Source organism: Bos grunniens, chromosome 8, assembly GCF_055505025.1.
Source record: "Bos grunniens cultivar Pamir isolate PY7600 chromosome 8, Bosgru_T2T1.0, whole genome shotgun sequence".
NCBI lineage: Eukaryota > Metazoa > Chordata > Mammalia > Artiodactyla > Bovidae > Bos > Bos grunniens.
Genome location: NC_141172.1, coordinates 13,633,333 through 13,660,811, shown reverse-complemented (window position 1 = coordinate 13,660,811; position 27,479 = coordinate 13,633,333). Strand labels below are relative to the sequence as shown.

The 27,479-nt window shown below is 39.4% G+C and overlaps 1 protein-coding gene across 9 annotated transcripts in view; it reads right to left on the bottom strand.

Moving 5' to 3' along the window:
• The window catches only part of LINGO2 (leucine rich repeat and Ig domain containing 2), a 1,446,432-nt gene that overhangs the window by 1,148,780 nt on the left and 270,173 nt on the right, over positions 1-27,479 (bottom strand). For all 9 annotated transcript variants that reach the window (XR_015169452.1, XR_015169451.1, XR_015169454.1 and 6 more), the window contains one exon: positions 8,190-8,286. The gene's annotated coding sequence lies outside the window, so the exon portion shown is untranslated. The remainder of the gene's footprint in view (positions 1-8,189; positions 8,287-27,479) is intronic.

Below are 27,479 nucleotides of genomic sequence, written 5' to 3'. Positions count from 1 at the left end.
AGAGATAGCTAAAAATCATCATTTCGCTTTCTACACTGGGACAAAATTTTTACTCATTTATTCATTCATTTAGTATATAAATCACAAAACCTATTATAAGCATTAAAAAATTTAATTCAGATAAAATCAATAGTCTACATACTATCCATTAATTCTTCAATGAAAAAAAGGGTAGCAAAATCAACTAAAGAAGAACAGCATTGCAAAATACTTGGGTGATATTTATTTTCAACATTTGACTGCTAATGTCTGCATTATCCAAAAGGCAAAGATCCAACACCCCAAGAACAAGCTTGAAAATGCTTGAAGGCAAGGGGTGTGGGAAATGATGGAGACTGGGAATATGTTTCCTTTTATTCACTCTCAACAGCTTCCCAGAGGAACAATACTTGGGAGGAGGTCTTTAGTGTATTCATATTTTTCTTTGAAATATTTTTAAAACACGGATACATACATACACATATTACATACTCCCACATCTTATTAAAGTGGACATAAAACACACATTTGGCACATGTTTGTATACCTACAAGCATATAATTTCTGGGTTATTATATAATTGATACATACTTTAAATCAGATCAGATCAGATAAGTCGCTCAGTCGTGTCCGACTCTTTGCGACCCCATGAATCGCAGCACGCCAGGCCTCCCTGTCCATCAACAACTCCCGGAGTTCACGCAGACTCACGTCCGTCGAGTCAGTGATGCCATCCAGCCATCTCATCCTCTGCCTTCCCTTTCCCCTCCTGTCCCCAATCCCTCCCAGCATCAGAGTCTTTTCCAATGAGTCAACTCTTCGCATGAGGTGGCCAAAGTACTGGAGTTTCAGCTTTAGCATCATTCCTTCCAAAGAAATCCCAGGGCTGATCTCCTTCAGAATGGACTGGTTGGATCTCCTTGCAGTCCAAGGGACTCGCAAGAGTCTTCTCCAACACCACAGTTCAAAAGCATCAATTCTTCGGCGCTCAGCCTTCTTCACAGTCCAACTCTCACATCCATACATGACCACAGGAAAAACCATAGCCTTGACTAGACGAACGTTTGTTGGCAAAGTAATGTCTCTACTTTTGAATATGCTATCTAGGTTGGTCATAACTTTCCTTCCAAGGAGTAAGTGTCTTTTAATTTCATGGCTGCAGTCACCATCTGCAGTGATTTTGGAGCCCAGAAAAACAAAGTCTAACACTGTTTCCCCATCTATTTCCCATGAAGTGGTGGGACTGGATGCCATGATCTTCGTTTTCTGAATGTTGAGCTTTAAGCCAACTTTTTCACTCTCCACTTTCACTTTCATCAAGAGGCTTTTGAGTTCCTCTTCACTTTCTGCCATAAGGGTGGTGTCATCTGCATATCTGAGGTGATTGATATTTCTCCAGGCAATCTTGATTCCAGCTTGTATTTCTTCCAGTCCAGCATTTCTCATGATGTACTCTGCATATAAGTTAAATAAACAGGGTGACAACAGACAGCCTTGACGAACTCCTTTTCCTATTGGGAACCAGTCTGTTGTTCCATGTCCAGTTCTAACTGTTGCTTCCTGACCTGCATACAAATTTCTCAAGAGGCAGATCAGGTGGTCTGGTATTCCCATCTCTTTCAGAATTGTCCACAGTTTATTGTGATCCACACAGTCAAAGGCTTTGGCATAGTCAATAAAGCAGAAATAGATGTTTTTCGGGAACTCTCTTGCTTTTTTGATGATCCAGCGGATGTTGGCAATTTGATCTCTGGTTCCTCTGCCTTTTCTAAAACCAGCTTGAACATCAGGAAGTTCACTGTTCACATATTGCTGAAGCCTGGCTTGGAGAATTTTGAGCATCCCTTTAGTAGCGTGTGAGATGAGTGCAATTGTGCGGTAGTTTGAGCATTCTTTGGCATTGCCTTTCTTTGGGATTGGAATGAAAACTGCCCTTTTCCAGTCCTGTGGCCACTGCTGAGTTTTCCAAATTTGCTGGCATATTGAGTGCAGCACTTTCACAGCATCATCTTTCATTAAAACCTTGAATATATAGATACTTGAAGCTTCCATCTTATAGAAAGGAATCTGAAAGAAGGTCAAGTTCCATTTTATAAAAAGAAATCTTAAAGAAGGTCAAGGTAGTTGAAAAGAACATGGGTCATGTAGCAGAAAACAGAGAGATTAAAACAGTAACCTTGCCTTAAGCTTGTCATCTGAAAGAAATAATGTGCTCTCCCTTCGTTTCTTCTTTGAGCATCATTAGAAGTAAAGACATGAGTAATAAGCATACATTTGTGCTATAAGGTGAAAGAGGAACAACTGTGAAAGGGGAGGTGGAAAAACTAGAATTGGCAGAACATAAGTGGAATCTCAACTGGACCACTTTTAAGAAAGAGCATATATGGAAATTGAAGATTCAGAAGTTATTTCCCTGAAAAATATCTGAATTTGTGTATCATCTTCACTATTAAGTTATGGTATACTATAACTGAGAAGCAAGTAGAATCAGTGATGCGATTCAACAGCAAGAGGAACCAATTTATGAACAGCATTCAACTGTAGCAATTGGCTATGAACCAAAGAGTTCTGCAGTGAGAACTCCTGATTGCCTGGGCTCTGACATCATAACAACCTGGGTAGGAATCTTCGTCCAGTCTCCGCTATTAGCTAGCAGTGACATTATGGAAAAGTCATATAATCTGTCCAAGTCTGTTTCCTCCCGTTTTTGCATTCAGTTGAAGTAGAATCTCCAGCAAACATTTGCTGATCTTAGCCCTTCTCTCCCTCAAATAACCCTGAACAGCTGCCTCCCCACTACTTAAATTTCATATTATTATACTTAAAAGTTAGAGTTTTTTAAACTTATTTATCTTCTCTATTAGAGAATGAACAACTGGAAGGCTTATTGATACCTTCCTTCTGATTGCTTAAAACAACATCTGGCACAAGTAAATGCTAAGTCAGTGAGTAATGTGTGTGGTCATTATACTTAATTCAGTGCTTTAGCAGGGATTAAATGAGATATTCTGTGTAGACCATTGAGTTGAAACTGCCAGCAAGTAAGCTCAGAGGTACAAGAAGCCATCAAGGGAGTAACAGAGAGAATGAAAAAAAAAGGAAAAAGCATTACCTTGTAATAGACAATCAACCATGAGGATATTTTAAGGCACATACCAAGCATGTACTCTGTTAGTAAGAAGGTGCACAAACTGTATTATTAGAAGGCAAGATAAAAAGCCACGGGATCTCAGTCTAGTGCATGTGTGTGAATACAATCATCAAACCAGTTTTTGGTAGGGAGCATTAATGGCACCCCACTCCAGTACTCTTGCCTGGAAAATCCCATGGATGGAGGAGCCTGGTAGGCTGTAGTCCATGGGGTCGCTAAGAGTCAGACACGACTGAGCGACTTCACTTTCACTTTTCACTTTCATGCATTGGAGAAGGAAATGGCAAGCCACTCCAGTGTTCTTGCCTGGAGAATCCCAGGGACGGGGGAGCCTGGTGGGCTTCCGTCTGTGGGGTTGCACAGAGTCGGACATGACTGAAGCAACTTAGCAGGAGCAGCAGCAGCATTCTGTGTACCGGAAAGTCTGTTAAAGACTCATTCAAGTCTAAATTATGAAGCTAGGAGAACACTGTGTCCATAAAACACCAAGGCTTTCTTTGGATATAATGAAAATAATTATAGATTTAAAATCTTCTCTAAAATAAAGATCCAAGCAGATGTACTAAATGTGAAAAAATTAAATTTAGTTTTGTCCTGAATGCAAAATGAGAATAGATCAGGTGAGGCAAGGAACAATGAAGAAAATCTTACAGACTATAGATTTGGACATTGTTATCTAGGTATCAGAAGCTTAAGAAGTCTACTTAATGTAAGCTATAGAAAGTTTTATTTGGATAGCCTAGTGTGCTTATGTGTGTATGTGTGTTTTAAAATCACTTTGAGTGTCTTTAAGCAGGGCTAGGATTCTGAAGTTCAACTCAGGGTTCATCATTCCTATTGTCTCCTATGTGCCTCCTTCATACTGTACATGTATAAAAGATAAATGCAGTTGCAAAGAGGCTCGAAGACAACAACAAATTTATGTATTTCCATGGAAGAGGATGGGCTGAAAAGAAAACAGATCTAGAGGAAAGTGGTCAGAAAAATAGTGTAAGGGATATGAGGAACAAGGTGAGATGCTACGAAGCCTAGATAAATAATATCTAGGCAACCACAACAGTGTTCTTATGTGGAGGACCTGTGCTTTTTTGCAGGCTAAGATTGACTTCCCAAAGGAGTCACAGTACGCCAGGCATGCATGGCTAACACGTTTATCAAAGAAATCGTTAATTCATTAGGGTATCTCTTCCACCATGTAGAACAGCTTAATGGCAAGAGCTAAACAAGCCTATCTATCTTTTATACAAGGTTTAGCAGAGAAGCTGTCCTGGACTGTTTTCTCTATAAATTAAGCCAGGAATCCAGGTTCCCATATTGTTCTACCATCAGACAATTGTCCTTGTTTGCACAAAAAAAGATGGCTCACCAGGACATCTCATGCTATGCTCATTTTCCAAGCTACTAGAGGAAGGAGGAGAAGCATGCACACACACCCTTTAAGGACATGACCTGGACACAGCCCACATTATGTAGCTCACATCCCATTGAAGAACATAAGCTACCTAGCCAAACCTATAAAAAGGAGACTGGCAGAACTGATGAAAATCAAGTATGCTGGTGAATAACAACAAGGATCTACAGAAAATGCTTGATAAATTTTTATTCCAAAAAAATTTCTTTCTGAGTAGTTTTACAGAGCAGATGAAATAGATCTGCTCTACTGATGCTGAAAGTCCAAATCAGCAGGTGATGGTGATTAAGTGCTCAGGAACTTAAAACAAATACAGGCTGATTGTCCCCATATGTGCTTATGCTGCTGGCTGCCATAAAACAAAGTCTTTCATGACTGGAAAATTGAATTATCCTAGGATTAGGAATGGAGAAGGCAATGGCACCCCACTCCAGTACTCTTGCCTGGAAAATCCCATGGACGGAGGAGCCTGGTAGGCTGCAGTTCATGGGGTCGCTGAGGGTCGGACATGACTCAGCGACTTCACTTTCACTTTTCACTTTCATGCATTGGAGAAGGAAATGGCAACCCACTCCAGTGTTCTTGCCTAGAGAATCCCAGGGACGGGGGAGCCCGGTGGGCTGCCGTCTATGGGGTCGCACAGAGTCAGACACGACTGAAGCGACTTAGCAGCAGCAGCAGCAGGATTAGGAAGCAGATGTAGCAGTTGCATACCAATCTGGTGCCAAGATTGAGTTCTGACCCCCTATCATCTCTTAATTTCATGACTTGATGAGCCAGGAACTTCCATAAATCTATTTTTATTAATCTGTAGAATGGGGATGCTAACTACTGAGAAGGTCCAAAATAAAAATTTGATAAACGAACACATCTGAAAGCAACTGGTTATCAGGTTTTCAGTAAATATTAGCCCACTCAGAAGTCTTGTCTTTAACTGCAACAGTATTTTCTAATCTATTTTTCTATCAACTTCTTACATGTTCTTGCAAACATTTTAAAACTTGAGAACTATTGGCCTAAAGATACAAATTTGGAAAAGCTCATGAAAAGGCATATTATCATACAAGCAATATGTACAAACCTAATTTAAGTATTTGTTTTCCATGGTTTAATAATTTGTGAATAAAATGTTTATCTTCCTGCTAGGCATGCATGTCTGAGTTGATGCTTCCTCTTGTGCCCCTTGCCCCCTTTCATGAGTCAACTCAATCTTTTGAATGAATTTTGCTCTATTTTGGAAGATTCCAAGAAATTCTTGATGAATATTTGGGAGAGCCCCAAATTGCCCAACCTAGAAGCAGATCCAGCTAGAAAGCTGCCATTTAAAATCATTAGCAATGTTCTAAGCAGTAGATGATGTACACATATTCTTTGTGAACCTGAAAACATATTCAATATAATTTTTATGATTCTCATTTAATGATGAATAATACAGAGATTAAAAGAGGTTAAGTAACTTGGTCACTATCTTAAAGTTAGCAAGACATAAAGCAAATCTCTGGTTATTACCAAGAAAAAGCAAAAAGAAATGAGGGCCTAAGCAAAGAACACCATCCCTAAGAAACAACAACTTTTTAGCTCAATCCAAAGCTGGATTCAGTGTGGGAATTTGGGATTATTTACTGAAGAGTCTCTGTTCAAATGCAAAACTCTTGAATTGAGAAGTAATACAGCATAGGAGGTACATGCACCATTTTGCAGGTGTTTTCAGAATGTAAACTAATTGAAAATAGCTTAGTAATGAATGGCCTAGATTCCCTTCCCATGGTGCTTTGGAGGGAGTCTTTGTCTATTTATGTTGGAGAATCTAGACTAAGACCCTCACTGCCGTCATTAATCTTATAGGTCCTTACTCCACTATAAAAAAGGGAAAATACATACTGGACCTCAAGGATGACTGAAGACTTCTTCTCAAAATCTCACACTGAAAGCTGGTTTGTTTTAATTCTTTTATTTCACACCATACAAAGCAAACATGTAATCTTTGACTGCAGGCGCAGTATCTGTTCTGACAGAAATGTTGCTGATCATTACCAACTCAGAAGCAAGACTCGGAAAGCATGAAGCCCACAAGAGAATGTTTTATAGATTGCCAAGGTGTCACTGTTGAATAGCCCAAGCAAATCTGACTCACAGGGGCACAGTGGGCATCCAGTCTGCAATTACTAGGGAAAATCTGTTTGGAAGTTTTCAGGTAAGAAAGCTAGATCACTAAATCGAAAGGTACTGCTGAATACCTAGAGCAAATGAGTCTGTGTTTTGCCATTTATAAATGAATGCATCTAAAGTTTCATAGAATTCTAAAGGTTTCAATCAGCCATCTGCAATTGCCTCAATCAATTCTACATAAATAAAATACATAAATTTCAACATTAAAGAATGTTGAATGAAGAGAATCTTTTGCACAATAAACATTTCTTTAATGATAATCTTTCTGGATAGAACTACAATAAAACGATGGCTTATTTGATACCTTTTACATCATAAGGTCTATTAGTCTACCAGGAAGAATTACAGGTGCTTTCCACGTGTTATCTCTTATTTCAGTGGAATATTGCAACAACCTCCAAGTATAAGTAACAAAAAAGGGAAGAACATCAACTTTCTTGAGTTATATACCAATTACCCATAAAGGAAGAAATGGCATTGGTTCGATTAACCAGTTGTCAGACATGACCAGGTATTTGTACAAAGGAAGCCTACAACAGATTTTCATTTTATAGCAAAGGTGACTAGGAAAATTACAGCACACATTTTCCAAGTCAGTTTTTCTATAACTTTCAATTTCCTTGAAACACCATCATCTGGGTAACTAGTAATGACTTACAGAAATCTTTCTCTTTTTAAGTGTAGTAGAAATATAAAAGGTATTTCTTCAGTTTGGTTTTCATCTGAGGGAAGGCAATTATGACTCTTTTCTAAACAGCAGTGTAAAACTTGAGAGTGTTGCCTTCACTATATTAATCCTTTGACTCCTTACCTAGCACAAATGCAAGAGGCAGCATGGCAGCAGAAAGAGCAGAACATAGAGACACAGCAGTCTTGTGTCATTTATTAGCTGTGTCATCTTGAACAAGGTTTTAATTTCTCTGAACTTCCATTTTCCACAACTGCACCATGAGGATATTACCACCTACCTCCTATGGCTATTGTGTTGACTTATTAAGTAATATATATTATGTACGTATACACAGTAGGAAATTAGTAATAACACATTTGAGTTCCCCACTCCTCTTAAGGAAACAAAAAATTTTGTTGTTCAGTCACTAAGTTGTGTCTGACTCTTTGAAGCTCCATTGACTGCAGCATGCCAGGGCTCCCTGTCCTTGACTATCTCCCAGAGTTTTCTCAAATCCCTATCTACTGAATCGATGATGCGATCTATCCATCTCATCCTCTGTCTCCCCTTTTCCTTTTGCCTTCAATCCTTCCCAGATCAGGGTCTTTTCCTGTGAGTTGGCTCTTCTTCAAACCAAAAATAATCATGACAAAATAATAAAAAAAGCTGTTTTCAAGACCCAAACTTATACACTGGGTTACATACCATCATAACTTATTTTACACACACACACACACATCCACACACACACATTTCTCATCACATTCTCCAGAAACCAATCCAATATATTAAGAATCATTTCATCTTACCACAACAGGAAACAATTTCAGCACGAATGCTCCAACTTCATTTGGGATACTTCACATTCAAGGGCTCTACATCTTGAAACATTCTCCAATGAATTCTCTAAATGAAATGAAACAAAAACACTTGGGAATATGGAAAAATAAAACTTAGCTCCTTCCAATAGTGTTCATCTCAAATTTCTCATGTCATTTTCCATCTGGCTGCTTTTGCTCCAATTCTGAAAAAGATCACATATATATTTCTAGACTGCAGATTCACAATCTCATCTGACGTATCTATCCCATATGACAATATTGCTTGCATTTTTGGATAATGAAATTCATTCTGTTTGTTTCTGTAAGCCAACAGATATTCTTAAGTAGATATTAGAAAATAATAATTGGGATATAAAACAACTTTCACATCAAACTGAGTATTTTTACTCAATTTGTTTCAAAATGAATGATCTAAATATTAGTAACAACATATAAATGATAAGAGAAAGTATGACAGCAATCAAGTTATAGGAACTGTCAGAGGAAAAACATAATTTAAACATTATAGCTTTTCTCTTTTTAGGATGCTTGTGGATGTCCTTCTAAAGGATGAATGCATAAAATAAATTCATCATATGAAAATGAAACATATTTATTCATGCCCATAATCACTTTTATTATGAAAAGTATAAAACTTTATATATATGTATACTATTGTTGTTTATTCACTAATTCATGTTTGACACTTCCGAGTCCTCATGAACTGTACCCCAACAGGTTACTCTGTCCATGGGATTTCCCAGGCAGGAATACTGGAGTGGGTTGCTGTTTCCTTCTCCAGGGGAACTTCTCGACCCAGGGATCGAACCCGGGTCTCTTGCATCTAGAATATATATATTCTGGAATCTCTGGTGGCTCAGAGGAGCTACAGTCCATAGGATCGCAGAGTCAGATATGACTGAGGCGACTTCGCATGCATGCATGCAGTGGTAAGGAATTCACCTGCAATGAAGGAGATGCTGGTTCAGTCCCTGGTTTAGGGAAGATCCCCTGGAGAAGGAAATGGCAATGCAATACAATATTCTTTCTTGGGAAATCCCATGGACAGAGGAGCCTAGGGGGCTACAAGTCCATGGTGTTGCAAGACTTGGACACAAATCAGCAACTAAACCACCACCGCCATATATACTCTAGACTTGACGTTTTGCAAATTGAAACCTCATTCATAGATTTATGAGGTATTATGCTGTGTCAGAAGAATTTGATAATTTTAATGGTCCCTATTCTTATGTATCTTTCTCTTTCTCTCTTATTCTCTCTCTGTCTCTCTTTCTCTCTCTCTCTCACAGACACACACACACACACACTTTAGAAGTCAAATTTACTGTAAAAAAGTTACAGTGTAATCACATAAAATACAATGAATTCACATTTATTCATCAGCCCAGGTCTATCCTTTTAATAGCTATGTTGGTTTCATTACAATAGAACCGTCTATAAAAAATTAAATAAAATCTTGGTTATGCAAATCACACTAATGAAAATACTGAAAACCTGATTGTGTGAAACATCTCAAGCTTAAGGAGGCATGTCATAGTGAGCAATTTTAAATTAGCCACTTTAGAACAAATTGTGTTGCTTCATTCTCCTGGTGGCTTCCCGAATTTCTATTTCTGCAAAGAACAGTAATTACAATTGTACTAGGTGGAACAAGTGAATCTCTTCTCTCAAAATCTAGATATGAAAATGAATCTACTGGGCCCATCCAATAATATTGACATCTCAAGTCCTCTTGACAGGTTCACTTCACAGACTGTGAACGAAGCAGAAGGCTGTTCTAATTTCCCTCTCAATAGAGGCTAGATAAGCATGTTGTCAGTTTCTAAGCTATTGTCTCATAGCCCACAGACCAGCTTCTGTAATCCGCACTGAGATATCAGGGCTGGGTCTTTGCATATCACACTGCCAGCTGACTTCCTGAGGCACTGGAGAGAGCTTGATGGGGGCAAGAGAAAGGGCAAGAGGGACTTATTACATCCTGTTCATTTGCTCTCAGTATTACCTTAGCAATCATTCTCTACTTTCTGAACAGAAAGCACTTTCTGTCCACAGATTTGTCAAGGTCATCTAGAATTGGCTCCCTCTGTCCTCTCAGAGGTGTCAGCAGTGAGTTATTGGCATCTCCTCTGAAAGGTCTTGAGTTTATGTGTCGTAAAGCCTATACACTGGGTTCCTCACACACCATCACTGGTTGCACAGCACTGCCTCCAAGAAATATGGACCTCAGAACCACAGGGTCCCTCTTGGAAGCTCCTAGTAACCTCAATTTTTCCTTTAATTCCCCAAACCCTAAAGGTAGATACTGTCTCTATATAGCTCTTTCTATTTCAGTTCCCCAGTAGGTATTTAACTTCTCCTTTACTTTTTTTGTGTTAAAACAATAGGGGTGGCTTCTATCTTCCCAGTGGACAAGGCAATGGCACCCCACTCCAGTACTCTTGCCTGGAAAATCCCACGGACGGAGGAGCCCTGGTAGGCTGCAGTCCATGCTAAGGGTCAGACACGACTGAGCGGCTTCACTTTCACTTTTCACTTTTATGCATTGGAGAAGGAAATGGCAACCCACTCCATTGTTCTTCCCTGGAGAATCCCAGGGACGCGGGAGCCTGGTGGGCTGCCGTCTATGGGGTCGCACAGAGTCGGACATGACTGAAGTGACTTAGCAGCAGTAGCAGCTATCTTCACAGACAGGCTGTGTAATAGAACATATATTTTAAGAGCTTCCCTGGTGGCTCAGATGGCAAAGAATCTGCCTGAAATACAGGAGACCCACGTTCAATACCTGGTTGGGGAAGATCCCCTGGAGAAGGGAATGGCTATCCACTCATCTTCCTGCCTGGAGAGTTCCTTGGACAGACAATCCTGGTGGGCTACAGTCCATGGGGTCGAAAAGAGTCAGACACAACTGAGTGACTTTCACTTTTAATTTTAGGTTGGAGGATGAAAGAATCTAACATCCCTTGAGATGTTTTCATTTATTTTATTATTTAATCTCCAAAAATCTCTACGGAACAGGTATGGTTAGCACAATATTTTGGTTAATAAAGGGTGGGAACGTTTATTGAGTTCTTATAGTGTGTTATTATCTTTCCATATTTTATTCTATTTAATATTAATAAACTTTCTGAAAAGGGAACATATTAGATCCACTTTATGGATGGAGAACTGAACTTGAGGTTAAAATATATGACACGTTTTTGACAAGTAGGTAGCCCTAGAATTGTAATATATGTGGGTGTGTACCCGTGTGTATAGTATGGAAGGTTTTCCTTCCCTTCTGCCATGACCTGGAAGCCACAGATTGCTGATGGAAGTAGTCAGAGATGCTCCGCACCGAACGAGGACAGATCTTTGCATCTGCAGTAAGGAGGAGAGGGGCCTGGTGCTTAAAATACACTGTCAGTGCTTTTACTTTGCCACTTACACACTCAAGCGGGTATGGCCTGGAGAAACCTAGTGTATATAAAAAGAAAGAGACTTCAATATATAATTTTCCCCCTAACCATAACAATGCATGGCTTCCTGTGTCTGAGATGAGAAAGCATTAATTCTTCCTAAGCTGAGCCACCACTGATCTTCTCTACCATACTCTCACGTCCAGATTACTAAAAACACAGTAAAGACCCACTTGGCCTTTAAATACAAAATCAAAAAGAACTCTTTCCTAAGTCTTTACACTATTATTGTGAAATATTAGGAGAGATGCAGTGCTATATTCATGATAAGTGAATAATTCAAGCAGTGGTTAAAAGATGAAATGATTCTATGTCACTGTTAGTGTTCACAATGCAAGAGATGATCAAAGGGGCGTGGTGAATATTTTGAGGTCTCAAATCAGTCCATAACAAGAACATGGTAGTTCTGAGCTGCTGTCTCCATTATGGAAACAAAAGGTGTCTTGGCATCTGGTACCTTCAGGGACACCTTGGGCTGTAAGAGACTGTATGTAACTCTGGGTGAGATGGAAGAAAACACACTGGGAACATGTAAAGTCTATCAGTGTCAGCTGTTCTGATGTCAAACAATAAGTGAGATTTCTAAAAAGTATGTTCCTGCCTATTCTGGTGAGTTTTTAATACTTTCTAACTGGGACCTGATTTTCCTTTCAATAAAATTATAGGCTTTGTCTTGACATTCACACAGTTTCTTTATCTGTAAAGTCATGGGGTGAAAAGAAACTGTCAGTTGCTCAGATCAGATCAGATCAGATCAGTTGCTCAGTCATGTCCGACTCTTTGCGACCCCATGAATCGCAGCACGCCAGGCCTCCCTGTCCATCAACAACTCCCGGAGTTCACGCAGACTCACGTCCGTCGAGTCAGTGATGCCATCCAGCCATCTCATCCTCTGCCTTCCCTTTCCCCTCCTGTCCCCAATCCCTCCCAGCATCAGAGTCTTTTCCAATGAGTCAACTCTTCGCATGAGGTGGCCAAAGTACTGGAGTTTCAGCTTTAGCATCATTCCTTCCAAAGAAATCCTAGGGCTGATCTCCTTCAGAATGGACTGGTTGGATCTCCTTGCAGTCCAAGGGACTCTCAAGAGTCTTCTCCAACACCACAGTTCAAAAGCATCAATTCTTCAGCGCTCAGCCTTCTTCACAGTCCAACTCTCACATCCATACACGACCACAGGAAAAACCATAGCCTTGACTAGACGAACCTTTGTTGGCAAAGTAATGTCTCTGCTTTTGAATATGCTATCTAGGTTGGTCATAATTTTCCTTCCAAGGAGGAAGCGTCTTTTAATTTCATGGCTGCAGTCACCATCAGTAGTGATTTTGGAGCCCAGAAAAACAAAGTCTGACACTGTTTCCACTGTTTCCCCATCTATTTCCCATGAAATGGTGGGACCGGATGCCATGATGTTCGTTTTCTGAATGTTGAGCTTTAAGCCAACTTTTTAACTCTCCACTTTCACTTTCATCAAGAGGCTTTTGAGTTCCTCTTCACTTTCTGCCATAAGGGTGGTGTCATCTGCATATCTGAGGTGATTGATATTTCTCCCAGCAATCTTGATTCCAGTTTGTGTTTCTTCCAGTCCAGTGTTTCTCATGATGTACTCTGCATATAAGTTAAATAGACAGGGTGACAATATACAGCCTTGACGAACTCCTTTTCCTATTTGGAACCAGTCTGTTGTTCCATGTCCAGTTCTAACTGTTGCTTCCTGACCTGCATACAAATTTCTCAAGAGGCAGGTCAGGTGGTCTGGTATTCCCTTCTCTTTCAGAATTGTCCACAGTTTATTGTGGTCCACACAGTCAAAGGCTTTGGCATAGTCAATAAAGCAGAAATAGATGTTTTTCTGGAACTCTCTTGCTTTTTTGATGATCCAGCGGATGTTGGCAATTTGATCTCTGGTTCCTCTGCCTTTTCTAAAATTAGCTTCAACATCAGGAAGTTCATGGTTCACATATTGCTGAAGCCTGGCTTGGAGAATTTTGAGCATTACTTTACTAGCGTGTGAGATGAGTGCAATTGTGCGGTAGTTTGAGCATTCTTTGACATTGCCTTTCTTTGGGATTGGAATGAAAACTGCCCTTTTCCAGTCCTGTGGCCACTGCTGAGTTTTCCAAATTTGCTGGCATATTGAGTGCAGCACTTTCACAACATCATCTTTCAGGATTTGAAATAGCTCAACTGGAATTCCATCACCTCTACTAGCTTTGTTCATAGTGATGCTTTCTAAGGCCCACTTGACTTCACATTCCCGGATGTCTGGCTCTAGGTCAGTGATCACACCATCGTGATTATCTGGGTCGTGAAGATCTTTTTTGTACAGTTCTTCTGTGTATTCTTGCCACCTCTTCTGAATATCTTCTGCTTCTGTTAGGTCCATACCATTTCTGTCCTTTATCGAGCCCATCTTTGCATGAAATGTTCCTTTGGTATCTCTGATTTTCTTGAAGAGATCCCTAGTCTTTCTCATTCTGTTGTTTTCCTCTATTTCTTTGCATTGATCACTGAAGGCTTTCTTATCTCTCCTTGCTATTCTTTGGAACTCTGCATTCAGATGCTTCTATCTTTCCTTTTCTCCTTTGCTTTTCGCTTTTCTTCTTTTCACAGCTATTTGTAAGGCCTACCCAGACAGCCATTTTGCTTTTTTGCATTTCTTTTCTATGGGAATGGTCTTGATCCCTATCTCCTGTACAATGTCACGAACCTCATTCCATAGTTCATCAGGCACTCCATCTATCAGATCTAGGCCCTTAAATCTATTTCTCACTTCCACTGTATAATCATAAGGGATTTGATTTAGGTCATACCTGAATGGTCTAGTGGTTTTCCCTACTTTCTTCAATTTCAGTCTGAATTTGGCAATAAGGACTTCATGGTCTGAGCCACAGTCAGCTCCTGGTCTTATTTTTGCTCACTGTATAGAGCTCCATTGTTGGCTGCAAGGAATATAATCAATCTGATTTCAGTGTTGACCATCTGGTGATGTCCATGTATAGAGTCTTCTCTTGTGTTGTTGGAAGAGGGTGTTTGTTATGACCAGTGCATTTTCTTGGCAAAACTCTATTAGCCTTTGTCCTGATTCATTCTGTACTCCAAGACCAAATTTGCCTGTCACTCCAGGTGTTTCTTGACTTCATACTTTTGTATTCCAGTCCCCTATAATGAAAAGAACATCTTTTTTGGGTGTTATTTCTAACAGGTCTTGTAGGTCTTCATAGAACCATTCAACTTCAACTTCTTATAGCATTACTGGTTGAGGCATAGACTTGGATTACTGTGATATTGAATGGTTTGCCTTGGAAATGAACAGAGATCATTCTGTCATTTTTGAGATTGCATCCAAGTACTGCATTTCGGACTCTTTTGTTGACCATGATGGCCACTCCATTTCTTCTGAGGGGTCAGTTGCTCAGTTGTATCCAAATCTTTTGGACCGTATGGTCTGTAGCGTACCAGACTCTTCTCTCCATGGGATTCTCCTGGCAAGAATACTGGAGTGGATTGTCATTTCCTCCTCTAGGGGATCTTCTGACCCAGGGATCGAACCCAGGTCTCCTGCATCGCAGGCAGATTCTTTACTGTCTGAGCCACTAGGAGTCCTGGAACCACAGTGCTATTTCCCAAACTATTCTTCATAAGGCCTATGCACCAGAAGATTCTAAAATAACTCATATACTGAAATTTGGATAATACTGTACAGTCTCTGAAACTTTTTTGAGATTCAGAGTACCCTTATAATAGTAAACATTATGAGGATCCAACAATGAAAACTTTAAATAATATATAACTTGTTTGAGCACAGAGTCTCCTCTTCCTTTCACACTGCCATTTCTTGGGATGCCTGCATTACTTTGAACACAGTTTGGGAAATGCTGAATTTGGTGCTCCCTGTAATCCCTTATGACATCGGGATTCTGTAATTCCAAGCAGAGGAGCTGTTTAATACCATAGAACCAAATGGGATTTTATCCTAAAATAGCTCTAGCTGATTCTGTATTTCAGGTGTTTAGAGTAAGCAGATTCAGGAGCCAGTGGCTGAAGGCCATGGAGAATGGCCCATGATTCATATTCTGGATGCAGTAAGCATCATATTAAAATGCTGTGTGAGTGAAGCATTCCCTGGGAGGCACCCTTTACTTACCACCACTTAATTTCTAGGTCAACAAGCATAAGGGAAATTTTCTTTTGCAAAGATCAAGGAACAAAAGGAGGATCACAGAAATGAGCTACCACCCACCAAGCAGTGTAATGCCAAATTGCAACATATACACATGCATGCAAGTGGAATCTGGCAGAATCAGAAAGCTTTACCTTGGAAGAAAACCAGGAAGAAAATGCTGTGCCTGAAGTAAATATTATTGTTTTATCTTATGGCTATGTTCCTCCTTTAAGCTCAGCATTCCCTAGATTCTCCTAAAGTTTATGATTCTAGTTTGACTATTGTCTGCCTTTTATAAGTGAGGCTTCCCAATTCCAGGCAGCAATAATTAAGTCCATGCTTATCCATCTCCCTATACCATTAAGTTTTAGAGGATAAACTCTGAGTTTATACAAGTATAGCAGCTTCCATTTTCAGTGTACAAACTACTTTTTCACATTTTTTGTTGTTTCGATTGGTTGTATCACTTTATGTGAAAAGATCCCAAATCACACAACAGAGGTGAGTCTGGGAAAATAAGATTTACTTAAAGATTTTAACATTTAGGGAAGATCGCATTCATAAATCATTTTGCCTTAGAATTTCCACTTACCATCATAATCCAAATTTCACCAATTTGAATAGAAATAAAGATGCTACTGATCATTTACTGAGTACCTGTTTTGTTCTAAGCAATGCGCTAAGTTCTTTACTTATAGCATCTTAATACCTATAATAAGCCTATGAGTCTGGTGCGACTATCATAGCCATTTTAATCACTGGAAAAACTCAAACTCAGAATATATAAGCTTTCTCAAAGACACACTCCTTTTAAGTGGCAGATCTTGTAATCAAATCTAGGCCTGTCTGATTCCAAAGTCTAAATTCTTAATGATGCTGCTTCATTGCTAATTATTTTTGATACAATGTAATCAATGCATGCATGCTCAGCTGTTCATTCATGTCCAACTCTTTACGACCCCATGGACAGAGAAGCCTGGCAGGCTACTGTAGGCTACTGTGGGATCTTCCCAGAAAGAATACTACAGTGGGCTGGCATTTCCTCCTCCAAGAAACATGGCAGTTTAAAAAAATAAATAAAAGACCAAACATTAAGGCCCATGTCATGCAATCTGTCTGTACCCTCTGTATTTAATATGGCTTGGGTCCTGGGAGCTACAGTTGAGTCTAAACATTGTCATGGAATTGACCTTGGTGGTAGGATGCAGAGATAAGGAAAACCTTCAGATTCTGTTTAATGGTGACCCTGTAATAAAGAATCGAGCTGTCATTATGAACAAATCATCTACCCAAAAATCTAGGCAAGAAGACAACACGTGAGATTCAACAATGGAAGCAAAGACAACTCGTGAGTTCAGACAATGGGAGAACAGGAAGTACAATACAGCAAAGTGTGAAAGGACAGCAAGAGGAATCCGGAAAGATCTCCTGAGGCACTGGAGAGAGAGGTGCAGATGCCTTAGAGAAGAAGTCCCCTGTATATGAATGAGTTCCATTGTGAGAGGGCATTTGTAGGTCCAATTTGTTCATTAAGTCCCACAGAGTTAGCCTGATACCCAACTATCACAATTGGCTATATAGTACTATAATATAATAAGTTCATAACGCTTTTCACACAGATAAAACATAAAAATGAACACAAAAAATACAGAAAACAATTTTAATCTTATGGTACAGTATCTTGAAAACTACAGCAGTGCAATACAACAGCTGGTATACAGGGGCTGGCATCGAGTGAAGCGGGGTTACTGACCGGAGGAGGGAGCGGAGGGGGGAGACGATAGAGCTGAAGTATCATTAGCAACAGGAGATGGAGGGCAAGCTGCAACAGTGCTCATGCCTGACACTGATGGAACACACGCTCGCACCTCTGAAAGTTCGAAGCTGGAAGGCTTCTATGCAGGGGATTTCCTGTTAGAATGCATACAGCCTCTCCCGTGTGAGGAGAATATCCTTCAAAATACCAGGTAGATCTGACCAGATATATAACCTTTCATCATGCTCACGCACTCAGTCATGTCCGACTCTGCGACCCCACGGACCAGAGCCCACCAGGCTCCTCTGTCCATGGGATTCTCCAGGAAGAATACCAGAGTGGGTTGCTGTCCTCTCCTCCAGGGGATCTTGCCGGCCCAGGGATGGGACCTACGTCTCCTGCTTTTGCCAGGCGAATTCTTTTCCAGTGAGCCTCAAGAGACAAGCAACTAAATGTCCTCATTATTCATGTTCACATTCTCTCCATCCTCCCCTTTTCCCTCCTTTCTTCTTTGTCTCTCGCACATACACTGAACAATGAATCCTGAGATTCAGTCTGTTATTTAAGTTGCTATTTCCTATGCTTTTTGCATGCATGTATATACACACACACATATGTGAACAATTAGTTTCCCAGTTTCTGCCAAATTTTGAAAAGCAACAGAGTTCTTTGATTGTTTAATTACAAAGGTCTACCACATAACGGCAATTTCCAAAACCTGAACGAGTATATATGTCATTTAGAGTAGTGAAAGATAGAAGACATTTTGAATGTTAGAGCTCAGATTTTTAATATATACCAAACTCTAAATGCTGCGATTATGTGATGGCAATAACCATGTGGGTAAATATAGCGTACATCTCAACGATAATAATAGACATGCTCTTCCAAGGATATTTTCAATGCTAAATTTTATATTTGAAACAACTGAATTTTAAATCTTTAGTGCTGGTATTAAGATATTTGGCATAAATGAATTAGATTTTTCAAACTAATCAGACTCAAAAGTAAGAGATATATTCTTTGTAGAGGAAAAAAGTACATAGAAACTCTGCTTTAGTGAATATATTCTTTATATATGCAGAAATTTGACTAAAATCATATTTACTTTTAATTATAAAAGACAGCAAAAAAGTAGAAGCAATTTAACTGTTCATCAGTAAGGGATTGGTTAAAATTAATCATAGCACATTCATTACTTAGAAAATTATGCTATTAAAAATGTATATGTGTGCATAAAGTATAGAAGAAAGTAAGACATATACCAAAATGTTAACTGTAGTCATTTGTAGGTATATGCAAAACAGTAATTGTCATTTAAAAAATATTTAGTATGGTCTTTTGTTGGTAATAGGCATATATTACATTCATAATTGGTAAGCTATCATTTCCAAAAATATATAGGTAAATCTAACTTATAAATGGATTATCAGAAGGCCCTTTTTTTTTTACGTTTTTTAAAATTTATTTTTAATTGAAGAGTAATGGCTTTACAATATTGTGTTGGCTTCTGCTATACAACAACATGAATCAGCCACAAGTACACGTATGTCTCCTCTCCTGAAGTTCCCCCTACCTCCCACCCCATCCCACCCCTCTAGGTTGTCACAGAGCACCAGGTTGAGCTCTGTGCCCATACAGAAGCTTCCCCCTGGTTATCCATTTTACACATGGTGGTGTACATATGTCAATGCTACTGTCTCAAGTCGTCCCATCCTAGCCTTCCCCACCGTGTTCAAAGTCTGTTCTCTATGTCTGCATCTCTATTCAAGAAGACCACTTTTAAGTTCAGTATCCCAAAAGAATTGTTATGTAAAATAATGATGGCTGAATTATCAGAACATGCTATATTTCTAGAATATGCTGATGTAATAATTGAAACACTAAGCCTTTCATTCATTCATTTATTCATTCACACAATACACTTTTATGTAATAGTTTTCACATCAGTCACTAACCTTCAGGTGTAGATAAATGGAAGAAGCTGCATGTTTGTCTTTCGGAGAAGGCAATGGCACCCCACTCCAGTACTTTTGCCTAGAAAATCCCATGGACGGAGGAGCCTGGTGGGCTGCAGTCCATGGGGTCGCCAAGAGTCGGACACGACTGAGCGACTTCACTTTCACTTTTCACTTTCATGCATTGGAGGAGGAAATGGCAACCCACTCCAGTGTTCTTGCCTAGAGAATCCCAGGGATGGGGAAGCCTGGTGGGCTGCCGTCTATGGGGTCGCACAGTCGGACACAACTGAAGTGACTTAGCAGCAGCAGCAGCATGTTTGTCTTTAAGGGAAGCAATGAAATCAGAAAATGAGCAAGACTGTACTCAAATCTATTGTCTAGGAAGTGTTCAGATACTGCTAATATCACAAACCCAACTATATCCTATCAAGTTAGGTATAACTGAGGTAGGCACAGTGCTGTAGGTTCAATCTGACAACCCCTAGCAGGAGTCTAGTCTGCGGCAAGAATGGGCTGAGCACACGATGCACGCAGGTCTATCTTCCCCTTCTTCATTTTCTCATCCTGGAAAACAGCCTTTGGCTTTCTAGATCCCAACCACCAAATGAGGACTCCTCTGCCCCTGGCAGTGTCTGGCAATATCTGCATTCGGGATACATCTGGTTCAGGATTTCACAGCCAGGGAATCCTTGTAAAGCAATCCATAAAAGGCAGTCCATGATTATACATTACATGTTTATGAAGGAGGAGGAAATGAGTCAAAGGGATCCTCCATATCCTTTCCTTTGGGCACAGGAAAAGATAGGATATGGACTTAAATCCACAATTTATAATCTTAGAATCTCCTCCAAACCCAGTGGAGCTGTTTATCATCTCATTGTACACATGGCCCAGACAGAGAAAGTGAGCCTTCTCTAATGAAAAGTCCATACAGTGGAAATATAAACAACTGCACGGAAGGCTCTGTGCTGAATTTACACAGACTCCAGCCATTGCTCAAGGTGAAGAAATCAATGGCAGCCCAAAGCCTGTCACTGAACCTCAAGAGATGCTTCATTTTCCGTGCTTTGCTTTACTGTAGAGTGTTTCATTCCTGATCAGCTTCTTTCTCCAGGGAGTGGTAATAGGCTAACAGCAAGGAACGTCTGTTGTGTTCTCTAAAGTAGCAGGATCAAAGAGTGCTCAGTGGAAAACATAATGCTCCTTCTGACTTCCTCCAGTGCCTGCTTTCTCTCTACCATTAACTTCGAAGTCTCTTTCCCAAGCTCTTCAAAATATGTAACAAGTTTAAGGAGAAAAAAAAAATACATTTTAGGAAAAAATTCATTTAAAAAAAAGAACATCTGGTTCCAAGGATTAAAGAATGTATCACCTACTTAACAACACAATATGCAGGGTGGAGCAGAGCTATCTGTAATTATTTCCTAAGATGTCATTTCTTTAAAATATCAACTAATATTTACCAAGAACTAAGTCCTATCTTGGGGCTTCCCTCATAACTCAGTTGGTAAAGAATCTGCCTGCAATGCAGGAGACCCAGGGTTCAATCCCTGGGTCGGGAAGATCCCCTGGAGAAAGAAATGGCAACTCACTCCACTATTCTTGGCTGGAGAATCACATGGGCAGAGGAGCCTGGCGGGCTACAGTCCGTGGGGCCGCAGAATCGGACACGACTGAGCAACTAAACCACCACCAGCACCAAGTCCTACCTTATGTACGCACTGCACCTATAAAAACATTCAGTCCTCACGGCAGCCTCAGGAAGACGCCAGTAGTTTTATTCACAGTTTACTAAAGAGAAAACTGAGTTTTAGAGAAATTAAGACTAAATAATTTATCTAAGTTCATGCAGGCAGTAAATATCCAAGTTTTCCCTCTCTTATATTTTGGCCAAGAATTTATTTCTGAACTCAACACATAAAAACCAAGAAAAATAAATGTCTAATATTTTAATTAACACAAATACCCATTCATGTCATTGAATTCCAGTTTTTCTTTCTCATGTGCTTAACAGATAACTGCAATTATCACGGGCATGCAAATTTTCAAATATTTTACTCTGAAAGTTTTCAAGCATAGAGAGAAGTTAAGGAATTTTACAGTAAACACCCATATACAAAGAACTACATTTTACATCAACATTTATTATATTTTGTTCATCATTTATCCATCCATTATATACAATTCTGCATCCTTCTATTTATTCTCATATTTCATTATAAGAATTTTAGTTGTTGTGTCACATCATTTTAATTATCTGCCAAGTCTTCTAAAGACTCCTTAGTGGAGCCCATTCTCCTTATCTTACTTTACATCTTATCTTATATTAATCCTAAACATACTCTATTTACTTTCCTTAAAATGATTAACCCACTCATTTATGATATCATGCTCAAGCCTAATGTTGGAATTTTACTCATTTGAACTTCTGGCACTGCCCTAAGCACATAAAAATGACTCTAAATGCCTATAGATTGATCATGGCATTGATTAGATGACAGGGATCCAGGGAGACTATATGGCAACCCACTCCAGTGTTCTTGCCTGGAGAATCCCAGGGACGGGGGAGCCTGGTGGGCTGCCATCTATGGGGTCGCACAGAATCGGACATGACTGAAGCGACTTAGCAGCAGCAGCAGCAGCAGCAGCAGATGGTATTATAACCTTTTCAATAATGAGTCAGGATGATGCCAAATTCTACCTAAGTATTAGGAAATCCTAATTATCCCATTTGCTATAACAGGAAAATATTTATTATTTATTTAATTTATTATAATACCCCTAATTAATGCTACAGATCATTAAAACAAGACTATGTGGGCAAAGACCAGTATTCTCACCCTTTACCTGCTTCTATACCTATAGTTTGGAGGAAAACCAAGGAATCTGCAAATCCAAAGTAAAGTGGGTGCTATTCATCCCATGTTCTAACCTACACAGAAACCCTTTCTGGAGCACATGTATGTAACTGATGAATAAATGTGATCCAGACATATTTGAAGGCTTCCTAGTGACATTCACCTAATTATCTTCATTCAGTCAACAGATTTATTCAGCATCTACTCTGCTCAGATACTCTGCCAGGTGCTGGAAACCAAAATTAAACAAATCATTTCAAAGAGCTCACGCAGTGAAGGACAATTAGGTCAATATAACACTCAGTTTGGAAATTATATAGAAGTATACTGTGTCATTATTGGAGAACAGAAAAGGGCACCTAACCCAGTTGCCAGTATCTATGAAGAGCAGAGGAAATTCACCAGGGAATGCTTCCTACAGTTGTGTATAAGCCCAACCTTAAAATCTAAGCAGGAGCTGACTAAGGATAAAGGTTTTTGTTTAGTCTCTCACTCATGTCTGACACTTTTGTGACCTCACCAACTGTAGACTGCCAGGCTCCTTTGCCCATGGGATTTCCCAGGCAAGATTACTGGAGTGGGTTGCCATGTCCTCCAGGAGATTTTCCTGACTCAAGGATTGAATCCACGTCTCTGTAACTCCTGCATTGGCAGGTAGATTCTTTACTGCAGAGCCACCAGAGAAGCCCAAAGGATAAAGGTATAGGGTGATTTTCCCAGGGCAAGGATTTTAGCAAAAAAATTGAAGCAAGATGCATCATGAGTCACACGAAGCTCCTAAGCAGTTCGGCTTTTCCTAGCTAGTCTGAGATAAGAAAGATGTGAAAGACAGATAGGCAGGGCAATTGATTGAGAACCTGAGGTATTCTATTAAGAAACTTGGACATTTTTCTCTAGAAATGAGAAATTGTGAGGAGGTTTAAGCAAGGAGTGACATGGTCAGATTCTTGCTTTAAATAGATCATTTCAGAGACAAGGTAACTAGTTAGGAAAACCTGCCACAGATCAAAAGAGACATCTTGGGACTCTGACCCATGATAGTATCTATAGGGTTGGATTGGAGGAAACAGAGTAGAGAAACTGGTGAGATTCATTTTGGGGTAAATCCTAGTTTTCTCTAATCCCTCGTTTAGAGAAAAAGGTAAAAAGTTGAATTTCAGGTAAATTGAGTAGAGTTGCTATGAACTATAAATAAGGAGTGGTTTGGGATAGGAACAGGAGGCAACTGGGAAGAAGAAGATATTTTTGGTACAGTTTTGGGACTTCTATTTCTTGATAACACTGATGTCTCAACTGAGCTTTCCACTTACAATCAATAGCATGTTCTGAATGTTTGTGTTTCCTTAAAATTCATGAGATAAAATCCAAACCCTGAAAATGATGGTATTAGCAGTGGTGCCTCTGGGAGGTGATTAGCCTATGAAAGTAGAACCTTCATGAATGGGATTCATGCCCTTATAAAACAGACCACACAGAGATCCCGAGTCCCTTCCTTGAGGTAAGGTACCAGAGAGAACATGGCCATCCAGGAGCAAATGAGCTCTCACCACACATCAAACCTGTTGGCACCATTATCGTGGACATCACAACCTTCAGAACAATGAGAAATACATTTCTATTTTTTGTAAGCCACTGAGTTTACAGAATTTTGTATGGTAGCCTGAACAGACCAAGATGATAAAGAATACAAAATCTAAAAATAAGGTATAAGTCAGGGAAATCCTCTCTCTTTTGGAGATAAATTGTCATTTGGTGCATCAAAAACAGTTAAAGAGTAAAAATGTCATATTTGCCAACTAATAAGAAAGTAGATTTCAGATTATATTTAATTAAATCATTATTTAACATACGAATTCAAGAGTTAACTTAGTATTTCTTTGCCTCTAAGTGAAAAGTCAATGATAAAGTATTTACATAAAAATGTGACTGAGTATTTTTATTCCAACCAGAGTGTTCAAATCAGAATATCCAAATAAATCAATGGGAATATAAATCTATCTTGCCCTCTTCTTTTTCAAGGAAAAGCTAATACTGAAATTTTATTTCAAGAAAATATCAAAAAAAAGCAAATTTCAAAATATACTGAAGCTTAAGGAAATACTCATTCCAGCCTGCTGCATACTTAAATCACTGGACAACGAGCATTCATGTTCAGAATTATGATTCTGTGTCACTGCAAGTTTTGTAATGATACGATTTAATGACAACTACTACTACACCATTCTTCTGATGTAAAGAAAATTTATAAATGCGCATTAAAAAATACTTACTCAATGAGGGTCAAAACAGCAGCTTTCCTGCTTAACCTAAAGTTAATCAAATTAATAAGAACAACCCAACCACTATTTCTTTTTTAATCACTGGGGCTCCCTTGTTTGATCAGTATTACCTAAAAACAACTTAAATCTTTATGCAATGTCCTTACCAACTGGAAGTAATGATCACTCTCCCCTGATCAAATAATAAGTAACAATGTACGAGAACAAAAAACTTGTAAATAAATATAAATAAAAATACCCATTTGGTGGAGCAATTCTCAGCCGTGACTATCTTCATAAGGGTTACACGCAGGAAATAAATCTAAGTATGAATTTCTCTAGACACTATGTGCAAAACAAAACTTGAAGCTTCCAAAGCCAGTCTGACTGACTCCCAGCTTTATCCCACTGTGTGTCTACAGGAGCTCAGCTCCACAGACATATTGATTTAGGTCATCTCTGCAAAGATGGAAACTCCCCTTTTAGCATCTTCTCCAGAGTCCAGACAGAAGCTGATTAGTAAAGCCCTAAAGTCTTCTTGATATAAAAGTTGAGAATGAGAGGTTATTTGCTCTCAAGCTTCTGCTTTCTGCTGACTGTCCTTATCCTGTAAAATCAAGATGTCAGATAAAATGATTAGAGCATGGAAAATAGTTTAATAAAAAAGTACAACTACAATGGAAGTTGAGAAGCAGCATAAGAATCAAGGTCTCCCATTGCCTTTCAAAGACTATGAACAAATGGTCAGAGGATCGCACGATGATATCAAATAGTGCTGTTATTCCTTAGAGGTAGACTCTTTTCCAAATGCTTCCACACATGTAATTAATACGATCTGCAGATCAACTCTGTCCAGTAGGCAGAGATTTTTTTCCACATAAAGCAGGATAGGAGTCAATATTAATGCTTGAATACATAGCTGTCATGTGCTGCTGCTATCTTAATCCTCAAAATCCCTGTGTGAAGTGCGCAGAATCATTCTTACTTTTTTCTTTAAAAAAATTTTTTTTTATTGGAGTATAGTTGCTTTACAATGTTGCGTTAGTTTCTGCTGTACAGCAAAATGAATCAGTTGTATGTATACATACATCCTCTCCCTTTCGTACATCCCTCCAACCTCCCCTCACCCCCCACCAACCCCACTCTTCTAGACCATCACAGAGCACCGAGGTGAGCTCTCTGTGCTTTAGCGCAGCTTCCCACTAGCTATCATTTTACCCATGCTAGTGTGTACATGTCAGGGCTGCTCTCTCAGCTGGATCATTTCTGTTTAATAACTAAACTGATGCAGGGAGATATCAAGTATGTACGTAACAGAGGCAGGGGTAAAAAATCTAAGTATCGTGACTTGTAGCACTAAGTCTGTGCAGCTGTGTATCTGTTTTGTGGTATACCACATCGCTTCCCAGGAGGGAGTTTAATGTATCTTGGAAAAGTAAAGGAGAATTCTTTAGGACAAACTGTTTTCAATCATAAGAAGAATTCTTAAAGAAAAAATTTTAAAGAATTCTTAAAGCAGAATTTTTCTTCTCAAAAGCAGAACTATATGAGAAGGAAAATAAACTGCACTGTCCTTCCCTTTCTCTCTCTAGATGCCTCTCTAGGGGAATACTTTTAACTATCCCTGCTTACTGATTCATTCAACTGAGTCCTCCCTTGACCCTAAGGAACTCAGGAACTAACATATATTGGGAGTTGATTATATGTCCAGGGCTTGTTATGAGCATTGTTCTTCAAGATTTTACTCATTTTACAAAAGAAAACAATGAGGCTCAGGGAGAACTTCCATGCCCAGAGAGCCTTTTTGCTGTGGGGCTGGACCTGGTCTCCAATGCCTACCACCTCACAGTGAAAATCTTCTATCACCTGAGCTCCCAGAGCCAGGTTCCAGTCTCACTTGCCGCATGCAATTCCACGTGGAAAACACAGTGGCCTAATTTCACACTCCAAGTTGAGGCTTAGCCTTGTTCTTATACCTAACACGGTTCCCCAATAATTATGTTTTACTGACTTAAGAAAATGGCATGACTTAGAGCCTAAAGAAATTAACTGAAGAAATACAGAAAGGAAAATCAGTGTTGGAGGACAGAAATGATTCCACCCACCACTAGGCCAAGAACCAGTTCCTGAGGGACTGAGTGAAAAGGGAACACTGCAGTAGAAGGAATGAACTCTTGTTTCATTTCTGGATGTGAATGTGAGGATGATAAACCCAGAGGTGACCTGGGGCATTCCTCTACATTTCAGTCACCTTCTTCTTCAGAGACAGAAGCCATGTAACCGCATGGCTGGTCATGTGATTACTATTGAATTCCTGACTGCTCGCCACCTACATCATCTAAGTATGCTTTATCACCTTCTATTCCCCTTGGCAACAAGACTGACTATTAGTCAGAGTTGGCTGTGGAGACCTAAGAGAAAAAGCTTATAACTGGAGTACACAGTCCTGTCACAGAGGGATAGGATTTATTTCTGACAGACATGAAGGGAACCAGTGTTTTTATACCACTCAAAATGTAAGATGTGTGGATACACTGTTTCCTCTGTTTTAACTCTTTACCTTACATAGAGAGACAAAGAAATAGAGGGAGGAGGCAGGGGAAAGAGAGGGAATTAAAAAAGACAGGCAACTTGTGCAACATTTTCCAATTAAGTTTTAGTAATAAAGATTTATCAAAACCCTAAGATTATTTGAAATATACACTGCGTTGCTTTATGCAAATAATATAAATGTATTGGTGAGGTCACAGTCACCAAATTGAAAGCTGGATTAAACTCTCAAGTTTGTACTACTTTGACACTCCAAA